Source organism: Rana temporaria, chromosome 2 (assembly GCF_905171775.1).
Source record: "Rana temporaria chromosome 2, aRanTem1.1, whole genome shotgun sequence".
NCBI classification, from domain to species: Eukaryota; Metazoa; Chordata; class Amphibia; order Anura; family Ranidae; genus Rana; species Rana temporaria.
In genome coordinates, this window is record NC_053490.1 from 159,160,437 (window position 1) to 159,177,708 (window position 17,272).

Consider the following 17,272-nt stretch of genomic DNA (forward strand, 5'->3'; position numbering starts at 1 on the left):
ATATTCACCTCTCATGTATAACTAATAGTTATTACTATAGCTCCTAATTACCATATGTACGCTCAAAGTACCTGAGCTATATATACCTCTCATATATACCGTATTTATCGGCGTATACCGTGCACTTTTTTGCGATGAAAATCAGGGCAAAATCGTGGGTGCGCGGTATACGCCGATACCCGCTTTCCCGCACCGAGTTTTGAATACTGCGCCGACATATACCGAGCGCAATACACTCGGGTATAGTCGGGCAGTCTCGGCTCCTTCCGTGCTCACGTCCTGGAACGTACAGGACGTCAGCGCGAGAGTTGCCGAGCATTGCCGACAATACACCAATACACGAGTGTACTGTGCTCTGTATATGTCGGCACAGTATTCAAACTCGGCGCGGGAAACGAGCGGGGAGGACGCGAGGACGCCGCAGAAGGACACCGGACCCGACGAAGAGGACACCCGAAGCCGCAGAAGGACGCCGGACCCGACGAAGAGGACACCCGAAGCCGCAGACGAATGCCGGACCCGACGAGGCCGCCGATGGACGCCGCGCAAGACACCAAAACTGTAAGTACAAAAAAAACGGGATTGGGGGCAACTTTAGGGGTGCGCGGTATAGGCGGGAGCACGTTATACCGCGATAAATTCGGTAACTATGGTTATACTACAGCTCTTAGTTACTATATGTACTCTCAAAGTACCTGAGCTATATTGCCTTTCATATGCAATTAATACTTGTTACTACAAATACTATATGTACTCTCAAAGAACCTGAGCTATATTGCCTCTCATATGCAATTAATACTTGTTACTACAAATACTATATGTACTCTCAAAGTACCTGAGCTATAGTGCCAATCATATGTAATTAATATTTGTTACTATAAATACAATTTACTACATGATTGACAGAAGTATAAAATACTTATAGGCCTTGTCCTAATTATGTTGAACATGTTCGCTCTAACTTTTCTATGCTAGGGGTTGATGCTATTTCATAGCGTCTCCCCTAGTGGCCTAAATACATCTCTACATGTTAAGGTTGATATGATGTAGAAAACCCCCAAACTCCTGTTGCTAGGAGTGATGCCTGGGGTCCCTTACTGATAATCACCTGCATGTAGTGGTGTATTGGGATATTGTCCTTGAACTATAATTTTAAATGCTAAGCCTTGGTCGAATGCTGTAATGCGCCCATGCTTAGTAGCTCAACGCTTTTGTGACACAGAGATTATGTATAGATCCCCCAAACTCCTGTTGCGAGGAGTGACTTCTGGGGCCTAGTACTGAGTTGTCGCATAGAGAATCACATTGAAATCCTTGCTAACCGCAGTTGTGGTTCACTCTGTTCACCAGTGCTGTTACACCCATATAGACCTACACACGATCACCTTGAGGCTGCAGAGCTCTGCAGGCATGTGGCTAGCTGAGGTAGCTGTAGCAGAATTCTTGATGGAAGTACAGTTATCAGGCTTCAGGCTAGAAATAAGCAACGGCAGCTTCCAGAAGTAGCAAGATGGCTGCGGCTCCGAACAGCACCTCTCTCGGCTGGGTGGTAATGACAGAAAGTGTGTGTGGGGGGTGTGGCTACATGTTTCAGGGCAGACAAGAGCGCCCCTTTATCAAACCATAGTTTGACAGCTGTACTTCCATCAAGAACTCTGCTTTTACTAACTGCATACCAGCAGAGCTTTGTAGCCTCATGGTGATGGTGGTCTATATGGTTTTTTGACAAGCCTTGATCCACTTTTAACTAGTGAGTGCATTTTTATTGTCTTTTATTTTTTTAAATAAGTCACTACACCTAGATGGGGGCTCCCTCTTGTGTTGTTTATTACAAGATGTTCCCCCTATTTTTTAGACCTGGTTGTTGAACTTTAAAATACTCAACAGAACATGATCTCTAAAGCTAAAATTGTATGTTTTGTTCTATTTTGTTCTGCAACATCTTAAAAACAGTACAATGAAATAAAATGTTGTACAGTAATTTTTTGCTTTCTATTCTTTTTTTGTGGTGGTGGGTGGTCTTTTTTCCTGTCCTGGGCCCAGGCTACCCCTAGGGTGTCCTTTATGGTCTGAATTCACAGGAAGTAGGTTAAATGGATGCTGACTTTCATTCAACTCAGAATAGGAGCAGCATCTCAAAGGATAGAAGATGAGCATTTTAATGAGAGATTACATTTTATATTTAATAATGTTGGGAAGCATGCATAGGTGACATTCAGATTCTAATAGACCAGTGATGGCGAACCTTGACACTCCAGATGTTTTGGAACTACATTTCCCATGATGCTCAACTACACTGCAGAGTGCATGAGCATCATGGGAAATATAGTTCCAAAATATCAGGGGTGCCAAGGTTCGCCATCACTGTAATAGACTATTGATATTTTATTAAAGAGATAGCCCCCTTAGGGTGGCAATACGTTTAAGGTAAAAAAGATACAAGTTTAACAAATTAAGGTTTAACAAAATTAATGAAAAACACAACTAAAAATTAGAAAAAATACCCACCCACCCACACTCACACAACCATACAGATACAAATGCATGTGTAGTGGCATGCATAAGTAAATCTGTAAATGCACAATACCATCACATCAGGAAACATTGTACATGGTGGACATAGAAAAATAATTCTAGGGCCATCATTAAAGTCTAGCCAAAACCTTTTTTCTGAGTTATGGATATGGAGTGCGGAGGTATCGGACCACCTGTCATGTTTTGCTGCTCTTTGGGGTTCCATTAGAGAGATCTGCCCCTCTCTTCCTATTCTGCTGATAACAGTTTTCCAGAACGGAAATAGGGGAAACCTAGAAAAAACAGGGGTAACTTAGACCACCTCTAACATTTTATAAATTTTAAGTGGATAGCTGTAAAAACAGGAATTCTAGTCTTTCCCTATTCTACCCATAACTAGAAAAAATGTTGGCTTGCAATACACTTTAGCTCTAGAGTAATGAGCTGTAAAGACATTTAAGGCATCAGCAATTGACAATTTAAGGCACTGTACTTTTTTGTGGTTTCACATGAGCTTGCAATTTGTGTCCTTGATAAATTTCGTACCATTTACTCAACAAATCCCCATCTTTAATATTTTCCATGGAAATTGGGTAGGTATTATGTTGTGTTTGTGTGCATTAAGTTAATTTCAGTGTATTTTTTACTAAACATATAGGCTTGCTAAATAGTAGGGTATAGAGCATGTGAGACACAGACACATATAATTTTGTGGCATAAACAATTGGACCTGACACTTTTTTTTTATTATACAGGGTCTCTGCTTTCAGAAAATAATTAAAGTGATTGTAAAGTTTTTTTTTTATCATAAAAATAACAAATGTTATACTTATGTAGCACCCTCTACCATAGGTAGGTGTTTGAGGTGAGGGTTTTGTGTGATAGCTGCCAGGCAGGCTTATGCTTCCTAAGCTAGGCCTGCTTGTTTTGATCTTGGGGGCAGGGAGTGGTTAGTGTAGCACTGGATGTGACCACCTATGCTTTAGTTCTTGGGCACCTTCCCTGCTTCCAGGGAGAATGTTCTGGAAGAGGGGCAGGGATGGGAATTGGAGTGACAGGGAGCTCCTGTAAGGAGCCCTGACCAATCCACAACTAGAATTGTCAGGGGGCAGGCCTCCTACTTAAACTCAGGTCTGGCCCACTGGAGGGGAGTTGTCGGCTGGGTGAAGTGAAGAATGCAATGTTAGACTGCAGCAGGAGGCCCATCCCTATCTGGGGGGGTGCAGACCTCGGCGGGGGAGCTCAGGAGCTGGGAGAAAGCCTCTCTCCTTACATGGTAATGGAGGCAGTGTTCTGGAACAGAGGAGCTGGAGAAGCAGTCGGTATGCATGTCTGGGTAAATTCTTCACCAAGGACCCAGGGCAGGAGAAGTTCGGTGTGTGAGCCACAGTGGATATCTGGAGGAGACATGCCAGGGGAGCTGGGTGCAAGCCAGAGGAGAGACTGTGGGGTTTCGAGACAAATCGATGTAGCCTGCGGGCAAAGGATTTGCAAGTCGGGCTAGCTGGGATCAGTAGTCCACTAACTATCTAATGCTGCTAAACAACGAGGCCATCAAAAAGGGGTACTGCAAGTCCCTGGCTTATCAAATTCAGCAAAGTTTAGCAAACCACCTGGGATTATTTAAAGTGATGCCTGGTGCGGTGTAAAGATGATGGGACGGAGAGACTAACATTGTACAGTGAAGTTTTGTGCAGGAGGAGAAGAGTCCTGGGAGTAAACGTCTGCAGGAGTTGGTGCAGAGGAGGAGTAACAATCTGTAGGAGTTGGTGCAGAGGAAAGACTGTAAATGTTAGAGTCCATCATTTTTTCAAAAGCGCAATTGATTTAACAATTCTCTAATATCAATGGCAAAGCGATCTGTTCTGTGGGCATCCCATACTTCTTTTCCCCAACCAAGTTATACCCCCCAAATAAACAAAAACAAAAGCAAATGACTGTTTATTGTCTCCTGGAGAGTGATGTATGAAGGTCTGGCAGCAGGGTGAACAGGGTGGATGTTAGCAACTAGAGCAGAGCAGCCCGGATCCTCCTCTACTTGGGTCACTCTTCTGTGACCATGGCCCCTCCCTCCTGTTCAGTGCCCCAACAGCAAGCAGCTTGTTATGGGGGCACCTGAGCCGAGTCACAGCTCCCTGTGTCCATTCAGACACAGAGCCCTGACCCGACCTCACCCCCTCTCTCCCCTGATTGGCTATCTGACTTTTATTGACAGCAGGGGCACCTCTCCAGCCAATCAGGTGAGAGAATCTCAGATGGCTGAGACACTCATGGACATTGCTGGACAGAGATGGACCTCAGGTAAGTGTTAGGAGGGCCAAGGGGGGGTATTCATAAGTCTTTTTATCTTATTGCATAGAATGCATTACGATAAAATAGAATACTCTAATGTGTTGCTAATAAGTGTCCTAAGGTGGACTTTCACCCCAAAACACAAATGATTTGCATCTAGCTCCTTCTCCCTGCCTCTCCCACAATTAGATACATTTTTAAGTGATTTTTACTTTTTTGTGCTGAGCTACTGATATAGCTCATACGTATAAGAATATCAAGACAAAACAAAGTCAAAAGTCAGCAATGGTAGGCTCCATGTTTTTTATCAGGAAAGAGTTCTTTAAAATTAGATTATTATTTTTTAAGCAGTACCAATGCTTACTTATGTACAATTTTTAGAACAAATGCACTTAACAAATACACCAAATCAGCTTTTCTATTTTGGCCTTGTTGAACCTTTTTGATAAAAAGCTTTTTTCTGAACAGTTATTTCCAAGTATTCATGAAGGTTGTGCCATTAAAGCCTAATGAAAATTGTATCGGCATATTTTTTTTTATTAGTGAAATAACAATTCAGGGACAGGAACATTCAGATACATAACCATAAAATGGTTTACCATTGCAGGCATTGCTAATTACCTCTTGGTTCAGAAATATGCCAATGTTATATTATGCAGTGATATCTAATGTATAAAAATAATGCATTCATAAAGGTGTTAAGCAGATTATAAAAAAAAAGCTTGGCTTAAAACATTACTACTGGATTACATTGCACAGAAGGGGAGCTTAAATGAAAGTCCCTTCAAGGGAAGTATAGAGAATTTAAAGTTACCGATAAGGCTGAATCCGATGGCTCTGAAGTTGGCTTCTTCCTAAAAGAAACTTAAGAAACTTATTAAGATAACATCAGGTAATTTATGGTGAGGTTTTTGCTGAGATTTCAGATAAAGTACTACTTTGTGATGTTTCTCCATAAACTTTATAAGCATATATGATATGAACTGGAGTGCCCTTATGCTTTCAATCACCTGCCTACCCTCAATAGACTTGCAAGAATAAAACTTAATATTTTGATGGAGTTTCTCCTTGTGCATTGCTTTGGTACAATTATTTGCGCTACATATACTTCTTTAGGCTAAGAAACAAAGCAATTTTGTTCACTTTACCTGTAAATTATTACATTCAGAAAGGCATAGTATAATAGCATTAAACATAACTGTCTCCTTGTCTTTGATGCTGTAAAATGTTCTTGGTTTTGCATAAATATATGCTACTTAAAAGAGTTTGCACAGTTCATAAAAAAAACTTTAGTTGCTTCAAAATATGTACTATGATTTGCATTCCCCTTGCTAAATGTACTTTATATAAACATGTCCTCGCCTTACCTTTTTAGAATATGTTTTTGTAAATGTGGTATATAACTAGATGGTAAGATTATCTTATGTATGAAGAGAAGAAGAATGATATCAGGTTGTGGATTAATGTAAACCAAGCCATTTAACATTTTATTTTATCCTGTATGGTTTTATGTTTTGTTCTCTCTCTTATATCACTGCTCTTTAGCAATCCCTCAACAGCAGTTGACTAGTAATCAGATTTTTGAAGCCAAAATTGGTTCTTACACAGTGGCTCTGATTTATCATAGAAATTATCTTTACCCATTATGTTTGAAAAAAAAAAATAGCTGGTGCCCTGGGAAACTGCAGGAGTGTACATCCGCTATTGCAAGACATAAGCTATTTGTAAATGTGGAAGCCTATGTTTTTTTTGCCACTGCTCACGTCTGCATCCTCTGTCCCCCTTTTTCAAAACTGATCGCCCTGCATCTCTCACCTAATACTGCTCACCACTGCAACTTTTGCAGCATGAAGTCCTCTTTCCCTATTGCTCACAGCTTACCTGAAGTGTAAATAACTTTAAAGCAGGACTTTTGCTGCTGCCAACAGAGGCACCATGAGCTATGGGCGGTGCTGGTGGTGTAGCAAAATGGCACAGCTATTATCCACAGCCTGTAGGTTCCTGCTGGATAATTTTAGGAATGCAATGCCCAGGAGTAATATGGCTGATGGATGGGGGTGGGGGGGGTGCAGCAGATGGTGAATTTGATGGTCTGACAGGTGGAGGGTGAGCTCTGATCCTGTCATTGAGAGTCGCAGGTGTAAAGCAATATGAAGGTAGCAAGCTGCTGTGCTTAAAAACTGGTGGAGTCTCTGGATGTGGGGAAAAAACCTGTCCCTCAACATTAACACAAGGGGGTTAATTTACTAAAATAGGAGAGTGAAAAATCTGGTGCAGCTGTGCATGGTAGCCAATCAGTTTCTAACTTCAGCTTATTCAATTAAGCTTTGGCAAAATAACCTGGAAGCTGACTGGTTTCTATGCAAAGCTTTCAGATTTCACTCTAGTTTTGGTAAATTAAGCCCAGGGTGCCTTTCACTGTGATTGGGGGGGGTGTTGACTAAAATTTGGTACAGGAAGTGGGGACTGCATAGTCACTTTCCTTTTCCTGCTCATAAAGGAATGCCTAGATAAGAGTCTCCTTTGAATTCTATAGAGGAGCCATATGCTATATTTTTTGTTTTTTTAAATGTCAACTTTAACCAGTTAACAACCGCCCTATAGACGAAATACGTCTACAAGGCGGTTGCTTAACTCTGGGAGGACGTCCATGGACGTCCTCCCAGAATCGCACTCCCACGCGCCCTCTGGGGCGCGCACACGGGAATGTCCGTGATGATGCCGGTTCCTCCCTCCCCTCTCTGTACCGAACGGTACAGTGTGAGAGGAGAGGGGGGAGAGCGATAGCAGCAGCAGCTGCTGCAGGCTGGATCTGTGACAAATGCAGTCACAGATCCAGCCATCCATCCCTTCCTGTGCAATACTCTGCAATACCCCCATACTCTGAAATACCCCCATACTCTGAAATACCCCCATACTCTGAAATACCCCCAAATACTCTGAAATACCCCCAAATACTCTGCAATACCCCAAAATATTCTGAAATACCCCAAAATATTCTGAAATACCCCATAATACTCTGCAATACCCCACAATATTCTGCAATACCCCACAATACTCTGCAATACCCCACAATACTCTGCAACGTCGCCTATGGGGATTTTTATGTAGCGAAGTTTGGCGCCATTCCACGAGCGTGTGCAATTTTGAAGGGTAACATGTTGGGTATCTCTTTACTCGGTAACTTCATCTTTCACATTTATGCAAAAGAATGAAGAAAAAATACGAAATTTGCAAAATTTTATAACAGAAACAAAGACAAATTCATTTTTTTTACAGAATTTTCAGTCTTTTTTTTCTTATAGCGCAAAAAATAAAAAACCCAACGGTGATTAAATACCACCAAAAGAAAGCTCTATTTGTGTGAAAAAAAGAACGGAAATTTCATTTGGGTACAATGTTGTATGACTGAGTAATTGTCATTCAAATTGTGAGAGCACCGAAAGCTGAAAATTGGTCTGGTTATTAAGTGGGTTTACGTGCCCAGTGGTCAAGTGGTTAAAGAAGTACATTGTACTATAAACTTCAGATGCAGCTATAAGCATCCCAAAGCATGTCATTTCAAGCATCTGATGCACTTTTAATGTTGTCCTAAGTGGTTCCCCATGATTCATACCAGGCCCGTCAGGTCTGGTATGTATTTAGGGGAACACCCACACAAAAATTAAGAAAAAAAGGACAGTGTCTTGAGTAGTAGGAAAATTGTCCCTCTTTATGGTTACTTAGTTGCCGAATATTGTTTTCTTTTACTTTTAAGTTTTTATTTTTTTCCTGTAAAAAAAATAAAAAGATAAATAAATATTTTTTAGGGTTATTTTTTTATTTTATTTCTTAGTGAGGTATATTTTAGTATATTATTTTTAATGGGTAATTTAATATTTTTTATTGGGTTAGCAGGGTGAACTTTTGTGATATCAGTGTCAAGCGCACCAATACACATCCTTTGTCCCCCTATTTCCATAAATGCTTATAGAATTAGACAACCCCCTTATTGCTATCATGTCTGGGAGCCCTAAAGGGAGGAGCAAATTAACTTGCCAAGTGTACAATCGGGCTGCTGGGCTACCTTGCAGCCAGCATGATTTTAAAATGAACATTTAGTGCAGTGAGTGGTTTTGTGACAGATATGATTCAGCTTTATAAAAAAATAGTACTAGATCGGTGATGAGTTTCCTACCGCTACAACTGGTGTTAACAAATACATTTTTCCAGCTACAGAGCCAGTCAGTGTTGGACGGCCACCATTACCATCTTTTTACAATACTTCTGGCCTGCCATCCATTAACATCTTTTTGCCAGTGCTGCAGGCCTGCCAGCATAATCATCTTGTGCTGTCTATACAGCTCATAGTCCTTTGGTGCTGTCAGGGTGCCATTGCTAATGATTCTAGATTTGTTTCACTGCTGCCACATATGTGAATTCATTTCTGCAGGGTCATTGCTTCACACCATTTTAGTTTTTGCTTTGTATAAAGCTGCTCTGGGAATGTCAGGGTGCCACACCTAATGTTACCGCAGTTTGGTCATTCTTTTTTATGTAAGGTCATTCCAAAATGTTCGGGGCATGTCATGCTGCTCCAGCAATGTCATGGTGCCACAACTAATTATTAACGCAGCTGCTCTTCTTTTGTAACATTTAACCCAGTTTGCTGCCTGGTTCATACATCATATGGACCTGACAGTGGGGGTGTTTACACATTCTCAGTGGCTGCCGCCACTGGAATTGTGTGTATATCTGATGAGCAGACTCCTTCCTGTCAGGTGGAAGTATCTGGTTGGTAATATCGTGTGACATAAAAAATTGGAACTGTCACTATTTTGTTCTCTATGGTGTCTGCTTTCAAAAAATGTATAATGTTTGGGGGGATTATATGTAATCTTCAGGCCTAAAATAATTTTTTAAACATATCTGCAAAAAATGCAAAAATGGCTCTGGCAGCGAAATGATTACAGGTGCTTGATACAGGCTAGATCATGCTCTGTGTCGCCCTCCATTAAATTTGTGGTTATTGGCTCTCTGAAATATTGATGTCTGAAAATTATGCCCCGGTGCCCGATTGCTTCCTCACACTCCCAGTAACAGCATCCCCACAAATCCACTCTTCTCCCCTACTTGTTGTTGACCCAGAAAGCAAGGTGTTTGACGTCACTTTTGAGTCCACCTCTCAGTGTCCCCAGCCAGCATAGCCGGGAAAGAATGTATTGCAATGTGAACTGCATTGCATTTCATCCAGTCATGTACAAGGGAGACATACAAGCACATAGACTCCCCCCCCCCTCCAAATTGTTTTTATGGAGGCCCCGTACCCCCACATATATGCAGGTATGAATGTAAATGCATGCGTTGGGGGTGCCTATGCATGAAAAAGTCAAATGTGATACACAATACACATTACATATCGCACGCTGAAGTGAGAGCAATATTTCTAGCACCAGATCTCCTCCGTAACACTAAACTGATAAACTATGAGGGGCTTTTAAAATCTCACCTATGGAAAATATAGGGCACTGAAGTTTATCACAATATCACCAAGTTTGACATGTTGAATATCTGTTTACTCGGTGCAACATCATCTTTTAGATTTTACCAAAAATTGGGTAATTTATTGAGTTTGCATGCCCTAAAATTAACTTTAGTGAATTTTTTTCTGAAAGGAGTTATAAAAGCAGAAGTTTTTTTTATCTTAATGCATTCTATGCATTAGGAAAAAAACATCTGTGTGTAGCAGCCCCCCCCTAGCGCACCCCAATTACCTACCTGAGCCCCTTCTCTCTCCATCGATGAGGGGGTGGGGCCTTGTCTGGGCTCAGTGTCTGAATGGATACACAAAGCTCTGACTTGGCTTGGGTGCCCCCTGTAGCAAGCTGCTGGCTGAGGGGCACTCAAAGGAGGGAGCAGGGCCGTCTTTACCGCAGGGCAAATGGGGCAGGTGCCCTGGGCCCTGTCTCTGATGGGGGCCCAAAGCAACCCCCTTTAAAAAAAAAAAAAAAAAAAAAAATTTTTTTTTTTTTTTTTTTTTTTTTTTAGGGGCCCGGAGGCCCCCAGGGGCCCGGAGGCCCCAGGGCCCCAGATGGCAACCCCCCTTTTTTTTTATTTATTTTTAAATAATTTTTTTTTTAATATATTTTTATTTCTTATTAAAGGGACAATTTTTTTTATGGGGTTTTTTTATGGGTCCCCAGGGGCCCGGAGGCCCCCAGGGCCCCAGATGGCAAGTCCCAGGGCCCCAGATGGCAACCCCCCTTTTTTTTATTTATTTTTAAATATATATATATTTTTTTTAATATATTTTTATTTCTTATTAAAGGGACAATTTTTTTTATGGGTCCCCAGGGGCCCGGAGGCCCCCAGGGCCCCAGATGGCAACCCCCTATTTTTTATTAATTTTTAAATTAAAAAAAATATTTTTTTTTAATATATTTTTATTTTATTTTTTATTAAAGGGACAATTTTTTTTTAGAGGTCTGGGGGTCCCCAGGGGCCCGTAGTTCCCCAGGGCTCCAGATGACAACCCCCTTTTTTAATATAAAAAAACCTTTTTTATATATTTCTTTATTTCTTTTATATATAATATATATATATATATATATATATATATATATATATATATATATATATATATATATATATATATATACATATATATATGTTATTATTATTATTATTATTATTATTAAAGGACCCAGAGGTCCCCAGGGATATTATTATTATATATTATTATTTTTTTTTTCTTTATTTTTTTTTTATATATATATATATATATATATATATTTTTTTTTTTTATTAAAGGGCTCAGAGGTCCCCAGGTGGCAAACACCCTTTATTTTTTTTATAAATGTTTATTTTTTTTATTTGTGTTTATATTTTTTTTTTTTTTTATTAAAGGGCCCAGAGGTCCCCAGGGCCCTGGATGGCAACCCCCCCCTTTTTTTAAAATAAATGTTTCTTTTTTATATATATTTTTTTATTTTTTATTAAAGGGCCCAGAGGTCCCGGATGGCAACCCCCTTTTTTTTGTAATTTATTTTTATTAAAAAAAAATTATTAAAGGGCCCAGAGGTCCCCAGGGCCCCAGATGGCAACCCCCTTTTTAAAATATATGTTTTATATATATTTTTTATTTCTTTTTTTCTTTTTATTAAAGGGCCCAGAGGTCCCCAGGGCCCCGGATGGCTACACCCCTTTTTTTATATATATTTTTCTTTATTTCTTTCTATATTTCTTTTTTTGTAAAGGGCCCACCGTTTCTACATTTGCGGCAGCCCCCTCCTGCTTCTCAATTTAAGGCGGCAGCACCCCCCCATCCCGGTTCTCTGCTCCAGGGGGCCCATGCCTGAAACTGTGTAAGTGGCCCCATAATTTCTGATGGCGGCCCTGCCGCCCGTTAAGCCCCTGTGCTGCCCACAAATCAGGCTGAAAATCATCAGCGGCACGCAGCCAGTGACAGTACTGCTTCCCTTCCCAGTGTTTTAAAATGTACAGCACCCCTGGCTTCCCTTTAGACGTGCACTTCTCCCTTCCTGCCACTGGGTGCTGCTTGTATATAAAAGTGAATTAGAATGTGATTTTATAACATCCCCAGTTTGCTCTTCCCGAGGCTGACTTCTTCATGTCCTGCTCCTCAAGGTATGTCACTGTTTGCTAATCTATATTGTAAATAGAAGTTTTCTGTAGAGTGTGCCCAAAGTCTTTATAATATTTGATGATTCACTGCAGGTCTGGTCAGTGTTTTAAAAAGTTCCTCTATTTTACACATGGCATGGCATGGGGGTCACAGCACCGTCTGTCCATTCTGTATTAGCACCATGGGACGCCATGCCATGTGTAAAATAGAGGAACTCTTTAAATCACAGACCAGACCTGCAGTTCAGGCTGAGTAAGGTCTCAGAGCACATGGCATTACTGTATGTATTTAACTGCTTGATGGGCTTATTTTGGGCCTGGCTGGTTCACATGTATGTGTTTTGGCGGCCCACATTTGCGCAGGCACAGCAGCCCATTCATTTGAATGGGCTGCCATGCCTGCGTTTCCTGCAAAGAAAAGTGCATGCCTCATGTAATAGGCTGCGCACACGGCACGCCCATGCCCATCAAACACTGAAATACAGCACTGTCTGTCCATTCTGCTGTCTGCTGTGACTTATCTGCAGTTCCCGCACTGTCAAACTTGCTGCATTTTTAGACGTTTAGGTCACGCTTTTAAAAACACAGTGCGTTTGTGTGTGCAAGAACTGCAGGTAAGTAGCATGGTGCAAAAGAAGAATGGATTTCAAGGCAACTGTATTTTTAAAATGCTGAATGCACCTTTTTTCTGCAGGAAACAAAGGCATGGCAGCCCATTCAAATCAATGGGCTGCTGTACCTGCACAAATGAGGACTGCCAAAACATACATGTGAACCAGCCAGGCCCAAAATAAGCTGGAGGGGGGCCCAAAAAAAATGTTTGCCCAGGGCCCAAACCATATTAAAGACGGCCCTGGGAGGGAGGGGCCAGGAGGAGCAAAGAGGGACCCAAGAAGAGGAGGATCCGGGCTGCTCTGTGCAAAACCAACTGCACAGAAGAGGTAAGTATAACATGTTTGTTTTTTTTGTTTTTTAAACAAGCCTTTACAATCACTTGACATTTTGCATTTCCTAGACCTTTGCAGTAATGTCGTGTGACATATAAAATTGGAACTACCACTATTTTATTCTCTATACTGTCCCCTTTTAGAAAATATATAATATTTGGGGGTTTTATGCAATTTTCAGGGTTAAAATTATTTTATAGCATATGTGCAAACAATGCAAAAACAACTATGGTAATGAAAGGGATAAAGGTGCTTGATCAAGTCAATCATTTTTTTTAGGGCTGTTACTGATTAAAATTTTCGTGTTCGATTAATCGATTTTTTTTAATCGATTAATCGACTATTTTCGATTAATTATAACGCACATACAGATTCAACTACTTTTAGCTGATTTCCTTGCATTGCAACTCTGCATTAGTCAGTGGTAAATGTGGTATACATTAAATACAATCGCCCGACACTAGTTAGTTTCCACAATCCATGACTTAACTTCACAGTTCACACAAATACATTTCAAATTCAAACTGTAGCACTGACGTAAGTAATTTTTTCTTATTAAACTTTAAGAAAAACGTAGAAAGTTTGTTTAACTTTAATTATAAAACATATCTAGTATATTGACTGTCAGTCACTTTATAGTAGGCAAGTAGGCATCAGCCAGTCACGCAGACATACCAGAGTGTTTACATTTTCTGGAAGCAGACATGATCGCATTTTATTGACAATATACCCTGAAGAACTGAAGAGTCTTTCGCACAGAACAGATGTTGCCGATACACAAAGAATTGTCTGCACAAAACTGCTTAGGACAGGAAAACGATGGTTATTTTTGCCCCCTTCCCCTAAAGGAGCCTGATGCATCCTCCTGCTCCACAGATGCAAAGGTACCTCAATCCAATGGGTGCAGTTTGTTCGCATCCCACAGGGTAAGCCTCACTGTCCAGGCTGTCCGGTGACGTCAAGAATTTTGATCGATCAAAAAAATGTAAGATTAATCGTGGAATTAATCTTTAATTTCCCCAGCCCTAATTTTTTTGCATTCAAATGCTGGTATTTTGATTTCTATTTTTTTCTGGTATCTCTCCTGTTCAAAATACATTTTTAATAATAAAAAGAATTTTGCAATATTCTTATTTAAAAAGAGAAAATTAAACACTATATTATTCTTTGCCCTTAAAAGTTAAATGAGATGAGTGGTTTATCAAATGATCGTGCAGTGAGTAATACTACTCCTTTAATTCAACTGATAACACTTCACTTTCCTTTGTATAGATGCTCAAAAGCTAAATGAAAATGTGGTTTAGAAAATAAGATCTAAAAGAAATTGTAGATTTTAGCACGTGCGGTCTGTGTCATCTTACTTCTATCAGGATCAGAACAATGTCAATGTTTTTTTAAATTATCTAAAATATAAAATTGGGATGTGGTTTACAAGAAACTGTGGAAATATTATATATGCTTTGTTTGGTATATTACTTTTACTATATATATATACTATATTACTTTCTGGGAAATATAGATGTAGCCGTACCCCGTAGGGGTTGCTGAGTGTAGTGGTCCGTCTGTCACCCTGCCCAGCCAGGCACACATTTTTCAAGCATCCAGAGACATGAAAGCAGTCCTTGCACTGTTTTCTTTTGTATTTTAATGAGGGGAATTTAACTTGGATAGGGATAGGAAATTTATGAGATGCCTAGGTAATTGACAATCCAAATTTGGCCCAACTATACACACCACGGTATATACAATCTCCTCTTCTCCTCCCACACTTCCTAGCTTGCAGACTATCACTCCTCACTCTTCCAGCACATCACTTGCTTGCACTTCCCGGGCCAGCTAGCACTGTAGGCGTGACACTGGCTCAACCAGGCCCAAAGCAGATGCCCTTTGCAGGCAGGGACCACAGCCCCTATGGCGTAGCAAAAATAGAAAGTTCCAGTGCTAGCTGTCCCTGTGACTACTGCTCCCTTATACCACCTCTTCAGTCACTGCCAGTCCTCCTGGCTGCAGCTGCCTCTTTCCCCTGCCTATGTCAGCACAATCCTCCAGCCTGGCTCCGTACTCATCCCAGACTGCTGCATCTCAGTCCTCTCAGGCATGCCTCCCAGTCCTCACGACTGTGTGAACGCACACCAGCTCTCTTGGCTGCCTCTGTAGAACTCCTGGAGACTTGCCTGGTAGGGTTCTCCTGCTGTCCTCTCTTGCTCCTCCTGTGTCTCCTGGTCAGGACACCTCTGTGGGTTGTAAGAGGGCCACACACAGCTGTGACAATACTTGAATAGCAAGCAAGGTAATGATTATACAATTGAATTTGCAGGATGTAAGCGCATGGGTGTATAATGGGAAAAATAATACATATTCTGTGAAGAACTCATTTAAAGTAAAGGTTTACATTTTTAAATAGGTTTGCATTTTTGAAAGTCACATTGATAAATTTTTTGTTTAATCCCATTGATTAAATAGTAATTGATTAATGGTAAAAATGTATATACAGTATATAATGTATACAGTATATATATATATATATATATATATATATATATATATATATATATATATATATATATATATATATATATATATATATATATATAGCAGTGTTGCCAACCGTACATAAAATTACGGACAGTTCGTTAAAACAAGACACTTTTTCCCTGTACGTAAAAGTCCGTAGTAAGGGAAAAGTGCCAGTAAATATGGCGGCGATTGGCTCGGGTCAGAACTGTGCATGTGCAATTCCGGAAATCCCCTGAGAAGATCCGAATCTGAGCTGCTGAGTCTGACATCTGCATAGCCTCTGCCCAGCCCACCTGCCGCGCAGCCAATGATCTCAGCGCATTTTCGCGCCAACACCGCGGACAGCTTTAAAAACAGTCAGGCAGGAGTAGACTCGTGGAGTTAAGAGCAGACATCGTAGCGCGTGAGAGCTAAGTGGCGGGATTCTGGAGCCTTCGTTACCAGTCGGGACCACACAGCACACATACCCCCACCAGACCGGAGCAACGGACGGACCCCTGCCAGTGCCTGCCCGACTGAGTGTGGACTGTGGAGCCTGCTGGCTGCTGCCCGCCGTGCCCAATGTGTCTCTTTGGTCACGGTGACCCTGGTGAGTCCAGCAGACTAGTCTTGTAGTCGGAGAGACAGACTGACAGTCAGTGACGTGTGACAGCACAGTGTGGCGTGTGACTGAGGCACTGCTCCCTGGAGATCAGCAATCAGTGCAAAAACAGCTGTGACACTGACAGCTAGGCAGGTACTGGGAGTGACGTCATCACCACACCCCTTGCCCTCCCCTGCTTGCTATGTAAAGCATGTGTTGTATGCACTGGCTGAGCCTGCAATGTGAGTACTCTGCCCTCTGGGCATCATCATCACCCGTTTCTGCTGCCATGCTTCTGGCTCCCCTCTGATCTCCCCTTTCTCCCTGTCCACCTCTTTTCTTCTTCTTCTTCTTCTTCTACCACCATCTCTGTCTTAGTGACTGCTCACATGCATGTTAAAGCAGTGCTGTCTGCTTCTATAAAAAAGCATGCCAAAACAGGGGCTAGGGCTGACACATTACTAGCTGTCATGCAAGGAAGAGGCACTGGGAGACTCTCTAGGAAACCTGTAGCCAGAGAACCAGGCACAGTGCCATGGCTGATCTGAGATAGCTAGTTGCCTGGTGTATTCTGAAATTCACTTTGGTTTGACTTGCACAGTGCCTCAGAGAATTGAAGCCAGAGACAGCCAGGCAGCCAACATTTTCAGGTCTTGGTGAGTAATGACAGGGCTTGCAGTGCCCAGCCAGATGCATTGAATTTACTAAGACTAGAGCAGCTGTGTATGGCGGGAAAATGCGCTGACTTCATTGGCTGCGTGGCGGGTGGGCTGGGCAGAGGCTGTGCAGGAGTCAG